Consider the following 16,520-nt stretch of genomic DNA (forward strand, 5'->3'; position numbering starts at 1 on the left):
TAGAAATCAATCAATCAATCAATCAATCAATCAGTCAATCAGTCAATCAATCATCAATCAGTCAATCAATCAATCAATCAATCAATCAATCAATCAATCAATCAATCAATCAATCAATAGACAAATGAATACACTGTAAAGACTGTAGTTCTCACCTATGTGTGAATTGTCATTGTGTGTTGTCAGCCCTTCATGGCAGGAATAGACCTGTAGCAGTATGGCGGTATAATGGTGATACCATTGTATGAGATGTAGAATGTACCTATACACTAAAAGTCACATACGGTACATACTTTTTGTAGTTCTGCTCTTATTTGCCATCTATTTTAAACAGTATCCATAACTTGTTACATTGTGCTTCATTGCCATTCACAGATTACATGATCTACAATTTTTGTACACTCACAGAAAAAAAAGGTTAATTTTGGCAAATTTTTAACAAGGTGTCTTCAACTTCAATCACCTTTCTATTAAAGAAGGTTTAAAATGTGCTAATAAACACCTTTAAGCCTATATGAGGACAGCAGAATTTGCCGCAGCACTGGCTGCATACATGTACCAAGGATAGGAATCAAGTTGCACAAATTTTAAGAAGTCTTTCCATTTCTAAGGATCAGTAGCAAAAACAGTTTTTATACATGGTTTTCTCTGAAAGCATTTTGTGGAAAATTTGGGTTTCTGCGAAGGATGTTGTGTGACTTTCATAGTCTAAAGGGCTTTTTACACTTGTGTTTCTTAACCCCGGACTTTCTCTGACCCAGGACTATCGTTAGTCCCGTACCAATTTTTTCAGCTTTTTACACTCGCCAATTAGTCCCGTACTATCTCTTGTCCGGGGCTAAGGAGAAAACTGACCTTTTTACACTCGTATTTCTTAGCCCCGGACTTTCCAAACCACATGAATATTCATAATAAAGCTGTGTACTGTACCACGTATACGCACGCACCCGGCAGCACTTGATTACCTCGTTTTTGATTGGTCAGTGAGGGGTCGGACTTCGTCTCCGTCGCTTAGCCCAGGATTATTTTTTCGTTCTGTTTACACTCACTTGCTTGGCACCGCAATTGCGGTGCTAGCACCGCAATTGCGGTGCTAACCCCTGCTATTTTGCAGGGCCAGATAGTACCGTACTATCGGTGGGGCTAGCCCACTTTGGCAAAAACGAGTGTAAACAGAAAGTGGGCTAAGGATAGTCCCGTTACCAACGGTGGGGCTAAGGCCCCCCTTAGCCCCACCGTTGGTCCGGGGCTAAGCAAAAATTTACAAGTGTAAAAAGCCCTTACTACTGTGTCAGATCTAGCCGAATTGTGGATACCGTGCTGTGTGCATGAAAATGTACAGTGTAGGTGCATGATGTTTGGTATCTGTGACCTAAAATGAAGCATGCTCTTCCGTGGTAAATCAGGGGTACACTGCTTAATCCCATTCAGGGATACTTGCATAGACCTACACTGTGTATGCATAGAATCAACTAAAGTTCTGATGAAGTTTTAAAGTTTCAAATGGACTGTTTGACTTACCTTCAACTTTACCATTGTGTTCTGCTAACATTTAGAACTGCATTCAATGAATCTACATGTTAGAGGTAAATTCCCCTTTGATGCAGAGCATTACACCCATTCAGTTCATATTAAAATGGACTACAGGAAGAAAGTGTGGCAAGAGGAAGGAAATCTTCCTTCTAGCTTTCACTTTTGTAGCAACTTGTGGCAATTATTGTAAACAACACCAATGCCACTGTACATGTACAGATGTATCTCCTATGTCTTGTACAATGGACAGCTACAAGTAGGATTATATACCAAGTATGTCGTACTGGATATTTTTTGTTATTGGTTCCTTGAACAATAAGCCTTTAGCTTGCAGGGGAGGAAATGGTGACCAGAGCTAACATCCCATTCCAACCCTGCCAACTTCATTCACTTTATAACGGAAGTTTCTGTTCCACCTGTTTGTGCAGCAAAAGAGCTACACTGTACTAGCATTATGTTCACTTCGGGGCACTAATCCGGAATGTTGTGAGATAAAGATCTTGTTTGAAATACTCTGAAGCCCGTCTGATGAAGTTCTATAAGATTATGTACATAATGAACACATTTCATGTTTACAATTGTTGAATTTAAAAGTTTGACCAGTTTTAAAAACAAAAATTGTTTGTTTGGCAATACAGTGATACAATAAAACAAAAGATGTTCTCTTTTATACATATTGTTTGCAATCCTAAAATTGAAACATGGAAACAACAAGCATGATCTGTAATAAAGACTCCACTACATTATTCTGGTTGACAGCATCTGCCCATTGACTTGATCTTAAACTTTAAAATGTCAAAATTTTCAAGCTCGCTCGCTTAGCTCGCTCGTATATTTTAATCGCTATGCCATTCTCCTGATGTTGCTGCCAGTATTAAATCGCCAGCAGTTGCACCCGGTGCGCCCCCCCCCCTCCTTATTTCAAACGCGAAAGGAATCGCTACAAACGGCAGTATTTAGACTGTAAAATGTCAAAATTTTCAAGCTCGCTCGCTCCGTTCGATCGCATTTTGATCAATTCAATTCAATTCAGTTCAATTCAATTCAAACTTTATTTCATTTTTTCGAAAAGAACATAAACATTTCACTTTCTTTGGTAACATAGAATAAGGTTGCATAATCAAAACAAAGTAAATTGAGAAAACATATTGAGGAACCTTGAGGTAACAAAAACGTTGTAAGGAAAATAGATTGACTGAAGTGATACAGACGATATGATCGTTATGCCATTCTCCTGATGTTGCTGCCAGTAATTGCTAGCAGTTGCGCCCGATACCGCCCCCCTTAATTTCGAAAACGAAAAAAAAAAGCTGCAAACGGCAGTTTTTTTTTGTCTGTGTCAAAATTTTCAAGCTCACTCGTTCCGCTCGCTCGCATTTAAATTGTTATGCCATTCTCCTGATGTTACTGACAGTTATTGCCAGCAGTTGCGCCCTGTGCGCCACCCCCCCCCCTTACTTTTCCAAAGCGAAGAAATATAGCTACAAACGGAAGTTTTTTTGACAGTAAAATGTCAAATTTTTCAAGGTCGCTCGCTCCGCTCGCTCGCATTTAATCGTTATCCCATTCTCCTGATGATGTTGCCAGTGATTGCCAGCAGTTGCTCCCCGGTGCGCCCTGTCTAATTTCAAAGCGAAAAAATATAGCTACAAACGGTAATTTTTTGCCTGTAAAATGTCAAAATTCTCAAGTTCGCTCGCATTTAATCGCTTTGCCATTCTCCTGATGTTACTGCCAGTAATTGCCAGCAGTTGCGCCCGGTGCGCCCCCCCCCTTAATTTTCAAAGCGAAAAGATGTAGCTAAAAACAACATTTTTAGTTAACTGTAAAATGCCAAATTTTTTCGAGCTCGCTCGCTTCCCTCGCTCGCATTTTATCGTTGTGCCATTCTGCTGACGTTGCTGCCAGTAATTGCCAGCAGTTGCGCCCGGTGCACTACCCTCCTCCCCCCCCCCCCTTTAATCTCCAAAGCGAAAAGATAGAGCTAAAAACGGCAGTTTTTGGACTGTAAAATGTCAAAAATTTTTAAGCTCGCTCGCTACGCTCGCTCGCATTAATCGTTATGCCATTATCCTCATGTTGCTGCCAGTAATTGCCAGCAGTTGCGTCCCGTGCTCCCCCCTTCATTTCCAAAGCGAAAAAATATAGCTATAAACCGCAGTTTGGGATTGTAAAATATCAAAATTTTCAAGCTCGCTCGCTCCACTCGCTCGCATCTAATTGTTATGCAATTCTCCTTTTTTCTTTGCACAAAAAATCCCTCCTTCGGAGGGGTATCCTCCTCCTACACCCTCTCCCGCTCGGTTGCTTCGCTCCCTCGCCGAGGATCTGACACCACACCGCCACATAAAACGTACCCCCGTTATAGTATTTTACTATGTTCTATAAGCGCGACTTTTACACTCTTGTTTTTATATTAAAAAAAAAAAAAACAACCTACCTTGGGAGGGGGTATCCCCCCTCCCACACCCTCCGCACTGAAGGAGCGGAATAGATCATCGCCGAGGATCTCACACCGTCACATAATGTACCCCGTATAGTCCTCCATAGCGAAAGATTCGTGTATGTATACAATCACGATTATGTACAATATATAGAGTATGTGTAAATGTACATGATGACACAGGAGCCAATAAATCAATTTAAAAAAAAAAATCTCACAGTTTACATTTACTGTCAAAACGCACCCCCCTTGAAAAAAAGCTTGTGACGCCCCTGGTACTTCTCAGCACCGTAACAGAAAACGGATTGGTTTCAAAGCTCTCACGCAGGTCACACGGAATACACGCAAGTAGAAGGTTAGTAGCACGCGTCTAGCAGGTAAGAAACAAGTGCGAAACTCGCAAACATTCTTGTCCGCCCGCGGAAAATTCTCCTGCGTGCTGGAAAATCCCTCCTCACAACAAGCCCGCGTAGCTTGCCCGGAAAGGTGTGACACGGCCTTAACGTCGAAATCTCTTTAATTGGTATCAATCCGCCGTGTGCACTGGCTACTTGTTTGAAAAGTGAAGACTGAATGAATGAACGTTGGTACGACAGTGGAATACAATTTCGTGATTTAGTGTTGCGCCGTGACTCTGATAAAAGGACACTTTTTAATCATGACGGAAGCGGACATAATTCACAAGCGATGCATATTCATTGCAGGTTTATATTTCGTTAGGTGCCTCTTTCAGTCTGGTTTGATGAAAACGATGGGTGTGTTCCTCCCCGAGCTCTCAGCCAGCCTCGGAACGACGGCTGCTGATATCGGGACGGCAGTGGGGCTATTTGGAGCAATGTCCTACTTACCGGGTATGTCGACTTAATATATAAATGGACATAATACTTTTGTTTGTTGGCTTACCTTACGATCTACGGCGAAATCCAAAGACATGGGTAGAAATATATCCGCTATTCACGGTATGACAATGATCATTTATGTATGAGTTAATCTCAGGATGTCTCCCCGATGTATTTTCTTCCATGTTTGTTAAAAATACTGAAGTCCATTCTTACCCTACGAGACAAAAAGTATTCTTTTCATCTCTCTCCCGTACGGACCGTATCTGCTTTAAAAACAATAACTACTACAGGACCTGAAGTTTGGAATGATTTGGATAGAGAGATAATCCAATTCCAGTCTCTTAATTCATTTAAGCATAAATTAGTTTTTCTGAATTCATACTTATGGCTTTTCTTTAATCCTCCTCGATATTCGCTGTTCATACTTCGTATTTCTGTCGACATATCGATTATGTAACACGTCCCTCGCTCGCGATTTCTTATTATCTCCTGGACCTTCTTTGCCGATATGCATAATTTGTAGTTTTGCTATTGTACACTGTATCTGACTTGTAGCCTCGCTCGGGTGATCACGCAACCTTCCAGAAGTTTTGTGCCGCGGACATTGTTTTCTTTGTTTTCTGTGTCTTTTCTTTGTCTTTTTTTTTTAATTCTTCGACATTTATATTTCCCTAATTCACAAATTGTCATTCCTTTCATTTGTAAATATCAAGTAAGAATTAATCTCACATCAGCATCTGGGAATCTACACCCTACAAACAATGCTTCTATGTAGATTCCTCATATTTCACATGTTAAATTGTAGTAAATGCTGTACTTGACAATTCATCCATGCTTTTGTATTGTTATGTCTAGGGTTTATTTATTTGTTGAAATGTGGAATATGGAACAATAAAAACAAACAAAACAAACAAAAAAAGAAACAAGATACCGTCAATGGTTATATGACAGTAAACATGAAAGCAATCATTTGGAAGTAATTCATTTCATTACCTTCAATAATATACAGTTTGGCACTTCTGCAAATAGCAGAATGACGTGTGAAAAAGGCAAACGAAATGCAGTATATTTTGTATGATCTAAGAAAAAAAAAGAAATCTGTAGTAGGGCCTAAAGTTGATAGAAATGTGAAAAAAATGACTGTAGTATAAATTAACAAACAATAGTGTAGACTACCTATTCAATCTGTGTCTCGTTTGTGTGAGAACTTTGAATTGACTAGGGTTGGTGGGTCTTCTCATGGATTGTGGGTGTGAGATTTCTGCAAAATAAGTGGACGGATATCTTATATGCGGACAATTTGTAAGAAAACGATGGCAAAAAACAAACAAACACACACATAATCTACGCTGGTGTCGAATCAACAATCCAAAGAAGATCACTCCCCCCCCCCCCCCGAAACAACATAAATACACACAGACATACATAAACGGCAGACATACATGGAGTAGTAGCTCTTTGCATGGAGGGTATCCACCCACAGGCACGTGCATCGAACATTTCCATCACCCACAGGCAATCTCCCTACTCGATACGCCCATCCACACAATCACCCACATAGAAAAAAAAAAATCCGGGTTCACAAACCTCAATTACTTAAATAGACATATATGTATATATGACAGATGTATTGTAGAATTGATGAAAAATTAATGATGATAATTGTTGAAAGTATTTGAAAGGCTTGCTTCCAAAAGGCGCTAAATTCATCATTTTTCTATGGATTTAGCGCCTTTTGGTTGCTAGCTCTTCATTTATACTACTGTTATTTTGTACTATGTTAATGAAATTGCAGAACATTGATGTATTTGAAAAAAAAATGGCATGTAGCGAATAAATCAAATCAAGATAATCAAGTCATATCGAATATACACGCCAGACCCGCATATACATATAGTTTTACATTAATACACATATATTATGTGAATTACACTCTCAAACATACGCTTGCCTGCCCACACACGCACTCACATATTCCTAGCTCACAAACATATTATCCAGGCTCACAAACTCATACTTACGTTGACATACAGGGTATCCCGATACACGACCATGCAGAATACAATAGTCAATATGCATATAGTCATGTGGGGTGCTCACAAACATGGGATGCACACTCACCACACATACACATGCCCATCAACACGCCTGCCCACTTATTCATCCATGTTCATCCCAGACGCTTAGCCACACAGCCATTATCATACTTTCATAGAAAAACATACATCCCATAAACCTACACAATCACGTATTAAACACTGCTATGCACTCCTAAACACTCAAACTCATTTCCGAAAAAAATAAAGCTTTGTTGACTTATACATTACATCGGTGTCATAACCTCACCATAAGCTCACTCTAGCTATCACACTCACAAAAATATTACACAATTACAACATTCTCTTCAAACTAAAATCTACTCACTTGAGCTTTAATGGTTTAAAAACGAGTGATCACGTAATGTATTTGACACAGTCTATACTTAGAACCGTCCGCCTTTAATCATTGTATACAGTGATCTTCGAGTATAACACAATCCGTATCACAAAATCAGTGGCGGATCCAGAGGGGAGGCGCACCGGACGCGCGCCCCCTCTTTATTTTTGGTTTAAACAAAATAAACAAAAAGAAAAAAATGAGGGGGGGGGGTTGCGTGCGCCCCCCCCCCTTTAATTTTTGCAAAGGCGCCTCCCCTTTACGGAATTCCTGGATCCGCCCCTGCAAATCATCAATATTCTAACTGCACAGCGTCATAGGCACATATCCATCTCGCGCAAACACCCTAGCGCACACAATCATGTAGGATACATCTTCATTCATCCTCATACTTTCAGAATAGCTCATTATCACTTCTGTGTATTAACTTAAACCACGGTTTTCTTTCAAACTGTACAAATACAAATCTTGTCGGTTTGTGTTTGGCGCTCTCCGAACTGAGCCTTTGGGCTTCAACTTGCAATGCAATCTACTACTAGTACACTGCACATTAACTGGGGAAGAAGGGGGGGGGGTCCTGTATTCAATGTCAGCAAACTCAATTCTGAATTGGCCTATAATGTACATTAAATTCCATATCATATTCACCATATAAAAATTGTGCCCATAATCGGCTTACCAGTATAATGATAATAGCTGTCATAGACCTACTATCCTTAAAGGACAAGTTCACCTTCATAGACATGTGGGTTGAGTGAATGCAGCAATATTAGTAGAGCACATCATTGAGAGTTTGAGGAAAATCGGACAATCCGTTCAAAAGTTATGAATTTTTGAAGTTTCTGCTCACTCAAGGCTGGATGAGAAGACTACTATAGCTTGTGATGTCACATGAGTACAACGATGTAAAGAAAGAATAAAGAAAATTCCACATATTTTCACTTCTCTCGCATAACAAAAGAACACTTGACATGACTTGACTTCTCTCTTTCAGAAGGCAGAGGAAATAATATTACCCCTAACATATGTCAGTACCAAGTCGAAGAAATGTGCACTTTATTCAAAAAGCAAAGTTTTGTGAAATTCTCTTTTTATTTTCTTTATATGGTTGTACGCATATGACATCATACACTGTAGTAGCCTTCTCATCCAGCAGTGACTACGCAGATACTTTAAACATTCATAACTTTTGAACGGATTGTCTGATTTTCCCCAAACTTTAACTGATGTGTTCTGCTAATATTGCTGCATTCACTCAATCCACATGTATATAAAGGTGGACTTGTCCTTCAAACTCTCTCTGAACCTCCTTAATCTGTCTACTGTCATCTTGGATGCTCAAACCAAGAATGTTCTCCTGTATCTTTCGATTTTTATTCTTGGCAGTCTGATTCTGCGAGACCCTTCTACAATTACCTCCCTTATAAAAAAAAAAAAAACCCAAAGCAAAACAAACTGCTTAATGATGACGGTCTTCTTCGCCTGTACATATCATGTGTGTTAAAATATCTATTTCGTTTAAGGAACTCTTTAAGTACTCTTTTTATGTTTTGATGACAATGTTGTTGATCTGTGATAAATGATTTCATTTGAAAAAGTGGAGAAGTGAAACAAATTGAACTGAAACCAATGTCGTTTACTATTTATAGAATATCATGTATATATACATTATATTATATATATATAAATATATATATATATACTCAGCAAAAAAAAAAAACTTTTTTGAGTTAATATTTTTACTAGAAGATTTTGATGAAAATCAGTGTATTACATACCATATTTAAAGTAATTTAATTGGCTATCAAGCTTGTAGTTTGAGACAAAGGGAAAAAATTACGCATGACTGAACATATTCGTTTTTGCCCTCCAAGGCACCAAAGTAAAAATTGCAAAATTTGACTTGTTGTCTTTCAGTTGCCAATGCTCTTAAAGACAACGATGACAACAACAAAAAACAGTCTAGCAGAAAGAGAGACATGAATTAAATAGCAAAAACAAGCTTTCGTTCTCTTTATCTCTTTATAACCTCAAACAAAAAGAAAGTGGGAAAATAAAGAGGTAAAATAAGAAGTTTCTGTCAGCTTAAACGTCAAACGACATAGGCAATTATTGCACAAAGATGATTAGATAAACACATTTTCTTTATTTCGTTCTTTTTATTTAGTGGTTTCAGAATTAATGAGATAAATTTAAGAACCAAATATAACTTACAATTTTCCTAATTTGGAAAAAAACAAATTTCTACCATTTTTGTTTGTATTGTTTCTTCTCTTATTTCATTTAGATTTGGATTTGACACAAATTTTTCATTTTTCTCCATTATCTTTAGCCTTTATTGATATTTTGGGCTTCAAAAATACTATAGAGATCGTAGGTTTATTTTTTTTTTTCTTATTTCATGTTTCTAATTGTGTTAAATTTGTCTTTTGTTCTTATTGTTATGTGGAAGAGAAGTTGCACATGAATGACAACTTGTTCATTTTTGCAATTTTTACTTTAGTGCCTTGGAAGAGAAAAACAAGGGTGCTCAATTATTCGTAAAGTTTCCCCTTTTATTGACGTACTCAGTCGATATCCAGTTAAATTACTTTATATAATGGTATATGATACATTCACTTTTATCCAAATATTCTTTGAGAAATATAAACATTAAAAAGTGTTTACTTTCGTTCTTTTCTTTTTTCTTTTTTTTTTGTTGCTTAGTGTACATTCCTTTTCATTCTGTTAATTTTTGACTACACAGCGCCATTGGCTGGATGGCTATACAGACGTCTCGCCCCCTGCTACGCCCGTTGCTTCCTGGTTAGCAGCACCATGTGTTTTCCGCTAGGCTTGATATTCGCCAGTGTGGCAACGTCCAAAGCCACATTTAATGCCTCAATGGCGCTAGTAGGTGAGTGCATGATTATCTTGAGGTAACTGACATTTTCACTCCCTCCCCCTTTGTTCTCTTACCCCCTTCTGTCGATTATTTCCTGCGTAAAATTTCATTCGTCGTCCTCTATTGCCATACTAAGATATGCGAAAGTAAAGATGAAATCTCTTTGCCTACTGTGTTTGATTATCAAAGTACTATTATTAAGTATTTCGAACAAAAAAAAAAATCAGTGTTTTTTTAACGGTCCATACTTTCTTGAGCTATGAAAATGCCTCGCAAACGATCTTTGAAGGCATAGTCAAGAAAAGTCTTGCTTGTTTTGAAATTGACTGTAGTTTTGTTTTGAAATTGCCAGTGTAATTTCTCAAAAGTTTGAGAGTTGAAAAATCAGTAATTAATGTTGCTCCTGTGTTATGAAGCAACTGAAGCTGGTGAATTCAGTACCAGGGAGACTAAAATTTAATTGTGGGGAATGGTGACGAATATATAACATATAGATTATGTGCTGCAAAAAACTGATAGTGCATGTCTCATTTAAGAAGACTACAGCAGTTAGTGACGTCAATGCAGGACAATTCACGACAGAAATTATGAGAAGTCAACATATTTCTTTTTTTTTTTTTACAAAATGAAAGACCAACTGACTCACCTTTTTTAGAAAGTAGGGGAATGATACCACCCTTGAGACTTATCAGTTTTAAGCTGAGGGTACATCTACTTTTCATAACAACTTAAATCATGTGAAATTCAATATTCCCGACGGATATATACCAAACGGATATACTACGAGTATATATATATATATACACACACACTCTTTTTTTCTATTTCGTTGTCCTACAATGACGTCAAGAACTATCGCTGTCTTCTTATCTAGTGATGGCGGCACTGAAAATGTGAAAATCCATAACTCTTGAACGGATTGTCAATTTTTCCTAAACCTTACCTGATGTGTTCACTCAATGAACGCATATATTTAGGTATCATCCTCTTTTTGCAATGAAAGTGTAGTTTGATATTATGCATTGGCTACAAGTATATATGAAGAGCTCATTTGCAAAAGGGGCTAGTTCCACTTTTAGTACTTTAGAGAAAAACTGGTTTGTTTGTGAGAATTTGTACACAAGTGTATGGAAAATCAAAATTCAATTTTGCTATAATTTCTTTTCAAATGGTTGTCTGGAGTTGAAAATTTCACTGTAACTAAATCAAATGGGATTCTATGCAGTGATGCTAATAACTAAATTTTCATCAAAAATGGATGTAGCCCCTTTTGCAAATAAACTCTTCATTTGGGCTCTACACAAAATGCAGGATGCCGAATATTCTGCGCGCCATATCAAATCCTTGTCCAAAGATTTTTGTATGAAATTTGTGCACATTCAACTCATTGGCAAAGAAAGGGTTAAAGACCCATCATCGATTGAAACATGATTCTCTGGAGATAATATTACAGGTCGTTGACTTGGTGTGAAGTCGCTTGTCTAGGCAGACTGGCTGCATTGATTTAGTTGAGAAAAAAAGAAATATATGTTCAATGCGGATCCCCTGTCTTCTACAAGTACCAGGTACTTCAACCGCTGAGGAGTGCACAGAAAATTGTAATCGCTCACATTGAGGCCCTTCACAAATCATATTAAACAACAGTATCGGGAAATCACTGTCACATCATAAACAGAGTGACAACTAATTAGTGCCACTTGACATTGTTATGACTCACCATCAAGAATACACACGTTACAAGACAATGGCTGAGAAAAAAAGAGAAATAGCAATATTGATAATATTCATTTATGTTCGAAATATATTCACGCAAAGTCTAGGCCAGCTGCTGATAGAAAGGAAATCAAGACGGTCTTAACAACTTTTTCTCTTGGTGTTAATTAATATGCATATTTTCTTTGGATTGTTGCATGAAAGCCCTAGGTGTCATCAAAAATTATTTGCTCAGATGAAATCTAGATATATGGAAACACTGTATTTCAAACCAAAGTACGAGAAGCCAGTTTACCATCCAATCTCGTATTCCTGCTTTTTATCTTTTATAGGTTACTTCTTACTTGGTGTTAGTAGTAACAATAAATGTGTAAAAAAGAAACAGAGTATACGTTGTATGTAGCAAAACATGAAAACGGTGTAAATTGTCTAATATTGATCTGTTTGTGAAGCGTTCCTTTTCAAAATGTGCCATTGTAAAACATTAAAGTGTGAATGTGTTTTTACTGCCATACATTAAACTCTTCAAAGTATATTGATTCTTTTCAAAAGAAAGAGAAATCAGGCGATGAAAAACCATTTTCTTTTTCCAAAACGTGATAAATCCATTTCTTTTGTTCCAAAAGGTGATAATTCAGCGGGATCCAATCAGAAACCGACATGCTTGACCACACTTTGACCACAGACTACAGCCAGGGGGGCTGTATTCCCTGCTAGACGACCCAATTATTACTTGAACAATTATTGCCTGTATAATATATAGTTTCATGAAACCGTATTCTTATGTTTTTGTTTTTGTTTTGAGAGAGAGAGAGAGACAGACAGACAGACAGACAGACAGACAGACAGATGGAGGGGCTAGAATGAGAGTATGAAGAGATAACAAATCATCCCAGAAAAATTACTCAAAACACAGAAACTATAATTGTGCACTGGCACATTTGCATGCTGCATATCACCGTGCTTTGATTTTTTTAAAATGCAAAATGTGCTAAATCCTCAAATACCCCCAGAAAAAGAAATCAGTAAAGACGTATATTTTAACGGGCACTTCAAAGAATCGAGATTTTACTAATTTTCATGACAACAAACTTTATAACATGTCGGTTTTTCTTCTTTTACAGAACAACAGAGAGTTCGCAAAAGAAGGGTCCTCTCTTATTATTAGTTGCTAAACAATTCACAGAATAATGAAAATTTTATGAAAATAATAAATATTTGACTTAATGATAATAGCAAATAAAAAAAGATAGTAACCGTAAAGTTTATGTGTTCATCAACTTCAGCTGTTAGAAGTCAAGAAAAAAAAATCAAATCAACTTCAGGCTTGTCAGGCAGATTTGGCGCGCCACGTGTATGCATTATGCACAGATTTTTGAAGTTCCGAAAATTCACAAGTTCCATCTTTGAGAATTTCTATATGCTTTGAACACTACAGTTATTTGGAATTACATTGATTATAATTTGGATAACTTCCTGAAAGCCTAGAACATGTGGTTCTCCTAGATCATGTTTGATCTTGATAAAAATTTAGCTTTCCAGACAGAAAATTGCAGAATCAAAGCCAGCAACCCAGAAACTTATATAAAGAGGGACGAAATAGCAAAATAACAAAATATAAACTTTTGACTGGTTTTGTGAAATCAATAATATGGACTTTTCTTGGGGAGGGGTTGATGCTCTTCATAACTTTTGTTGAAATGATTATTTCATCCCATTTATCTCCAGGATATGGCAGCTGTGTGATAGCAATATGCTCAATACTTGAATTGAATGCCCAAGCCGGAGCATTCTTTAATATCTACGTTTCCGTGAGTCTGACTGGATTATCCTTTGGGATGATATTACTCCCATGGATTGGTCATTTCTTGACGAAGGCATACTCCTGGAGAGGTGCCATTCTAATGCTAGGAGGACTTGCGCTTCACAGCATCCCCATTTCGTTATTGGTTGTACCCACGGTGGGGAGGAGTAGGCCTATGCCCACTCACCAAATGAAAAGCGATGGTCGACCGGATCAAGGAGAGAATTCAAGATTACTAGGGACGATGGACAGCGAGAGGGATGCAGAAAGCGAGAACCTTTCTACTGAAGGCAATAGCGATTCATCAGTGACAGTTGGGGAGATGGAAGATTCTAGGAATATTTACCAGTCGGCAGTTGGCAGCCGTGGTCAAACTTCGTGTCAGGTTTCAGAATCCACTGAAGTTAGCAGCTCCGCTTCAGACGATAAAGGAAAAAATTATGACGAGATGAAAGCTACTGAACAGATGCTAGTAGAGAAATTGAGTGATGATAGTGGGAGATGTAGTGGATGTTGTGGAAGACAGTCCGCTCCAGATCGCGAAGAGGCGACAAGTCCCGGGAGAGTTGGAGGCTTGATTTACATTTTATTCAGCAGATTTCCCCACTTGGCTCTACTTTTGGCCACCGTCATCCCATTCAATTTCATGTCAGATTCTTGGCACACGTTCCTGATACCACGGGCGTATGGAAGCGGGGCACCGGTAGACAGTTCCATATTGCTGAGTAGCGTAGCTGCTGGGACGAACTTTCTTGGTCGACTTGGCACAGGACTCTTTTCAGTGCGGCACAGCGAGTATCTTCTCGAACTTTACCTGATTGCAACCGCCTTGAGTGGGCTTACCTTGCTTCTCGACACGCTTCTCTACTTGTACCCCATGATGGTTGTAGGAAGCGGTATAAATTCTCTTTGCATATCCGCCAGGGGCGTTCTGATTCCCCTTCTCCTGAGACAGCTCTCACCGCCAGATTTATTCCCAGCTGTAGCGGGAGTAGATCCCTTTCTCAGGGGAATAGGGACCTTGCTTGGTGTTCCACTAGCAGGTTAGTATGAATAATTACATTGTTGGTATATTATGCAGAGTCCAAAGTGGTATTACAGTCTCATTTCATACGATGATATGCAACGAGATTAAAGAAAATAATTTCCTAAATCACTCTTGTGCCCGCATTGAACCCCTTTGAAACTCCGATAATTTGGATTATTCCGTTACAAATGGGAACTATACGTCATAACCAATTAAGACGGTACCGTTTTCAGAATCCTTTGCCAACTAGAGTCGATTCCACAAAATGCGCCCTCCGCGTCGACGAGGTCACGGCCGTTGCCGGAGAGTTTTTCCCACAGAAGAGTTCTGTGGTTTTTCCCCAGTAACTACAGAGGAGAAAAATCTCTTTGGCCCTGACTTCTCTCGTCGTTAGAGGGCGTTGATTATTCCGGGAAGCAATATAGGGCTCACACCCGTAAATACAATGGAATGTCCCAGACCCCTTCACAAATTCGTACCAAAGATACCAAAATAAATGAAGAAAAAATAATAAAAAATCAATGATGTAGTTTGGCAAAAAACTGAATAGCTGTAGATATTGAGTATGAATTCCTCTACAAATTGCATTTTGGTTGGGAGACGTGTGTTAAAATTCAAATTTCAAAAAATTCTGTAAAATAGCTGGGAGAAATGAGGTGTTTCAGCTTCACTAACCTGGATAAGTGAGATATACCCTGTCATCCATCCAGTTTCCAGGGTGGGTTCTTCTGCTCTAATTCTGGCCAAGGGTCCGCAAAGCCAGATTACGAGTTGTTGTCACTCAAAAAATCACCTATTTTCCGTACACGTACCCAAAGAAATGTAGTCCCCTCAAATTCCGTCAGAGAAGCTTTCATCTTCCAACCAAAATGTAGTTTGTAGAGGAATCCATACTCAATGTCTCCAGCTATTCAGTTTTTTGCCAAACTACATCATTGATTTTTGGTTAATTTTTTTCTTCATTTATTTTGGTATCTTTGGTACGAATTTATGAAGGGTCTGGGACAGTCCATTTTATTTACAGGTGTGAGCCCTATAGTGGAGGTCATATTTCTTATTTGACTTTTTAACATCATAAATGTGTTTTTGGTTATATTTGCCCCTACATCATATGAGAAATTACACATTCAAGGGTTATAAAGCTTCTCAAAGGGGACACTTTGGAAAATCATGACCTTTGGATTTTTTTTAAGATAAATTCTTGCAGTGTTGATCACTTCTTCATAAGATGAATACATATAGATGCAGACAGTTTTCCTTGCTTATGGGGTGACATCATCACCTTATTGCCTACAAAGTATTTAAAGAGAGTTTGTTTTGTCAAACAGACTAACTTGATGTATTCTGAGCTGTTTCAGTGGTAGCCAAAACAAAGAAATACATTAAAATAACAGTCATTCCAAGTTGTGTGATACTGATGACTGCTATGTACTAAGATCTAGTACCTGGTACCACAAAAACATAATAAGAAAACAAATTGTAGCAAGGTAGAGTTGGGGGGGGGGGTAGAGGAGAGAGGTGGGGGGGGTATGGAGGAGATGGGGGAGGGAGGAAGAGATCTGACACAATACAAGACCAACATACACCAGCAGAGCTTGTATGGGATGAATACTTCCCATAGACTTGTATGCATTGTGTGCATTCTCTATAGGGCTCACACGGGTAAATAATTCCCGATAGAGACGTGTGTTAAAATTCAAATTTCAAAAAATTCTGTAAAATAGCTGGGAGAAATGAGGTGTTTCATCTTCACCAACCTGGATAAGTGAGATATACCCTGTCATCCATCCAATTTCCAGGGTGGGTTCTTCTGCTCTAATTCTGGCTAAGGGTCCGGT

This window comes from Diadema antillarum, unplaced genomic scaffold, assembly GCF_040938485.1.
Source record: "Diadema antillarum isolate AM-2024a unplaced genomic scaffold, OU_Dant_1.0 scf00000227, whole genome shotgun sequence".
Taxonomy (NCBI): Eukaryota; Metazoa; Echinodermata; class Echinoidea; order Diadematoida; family Diadematidae; genus Diadema; species Diadema antillarum.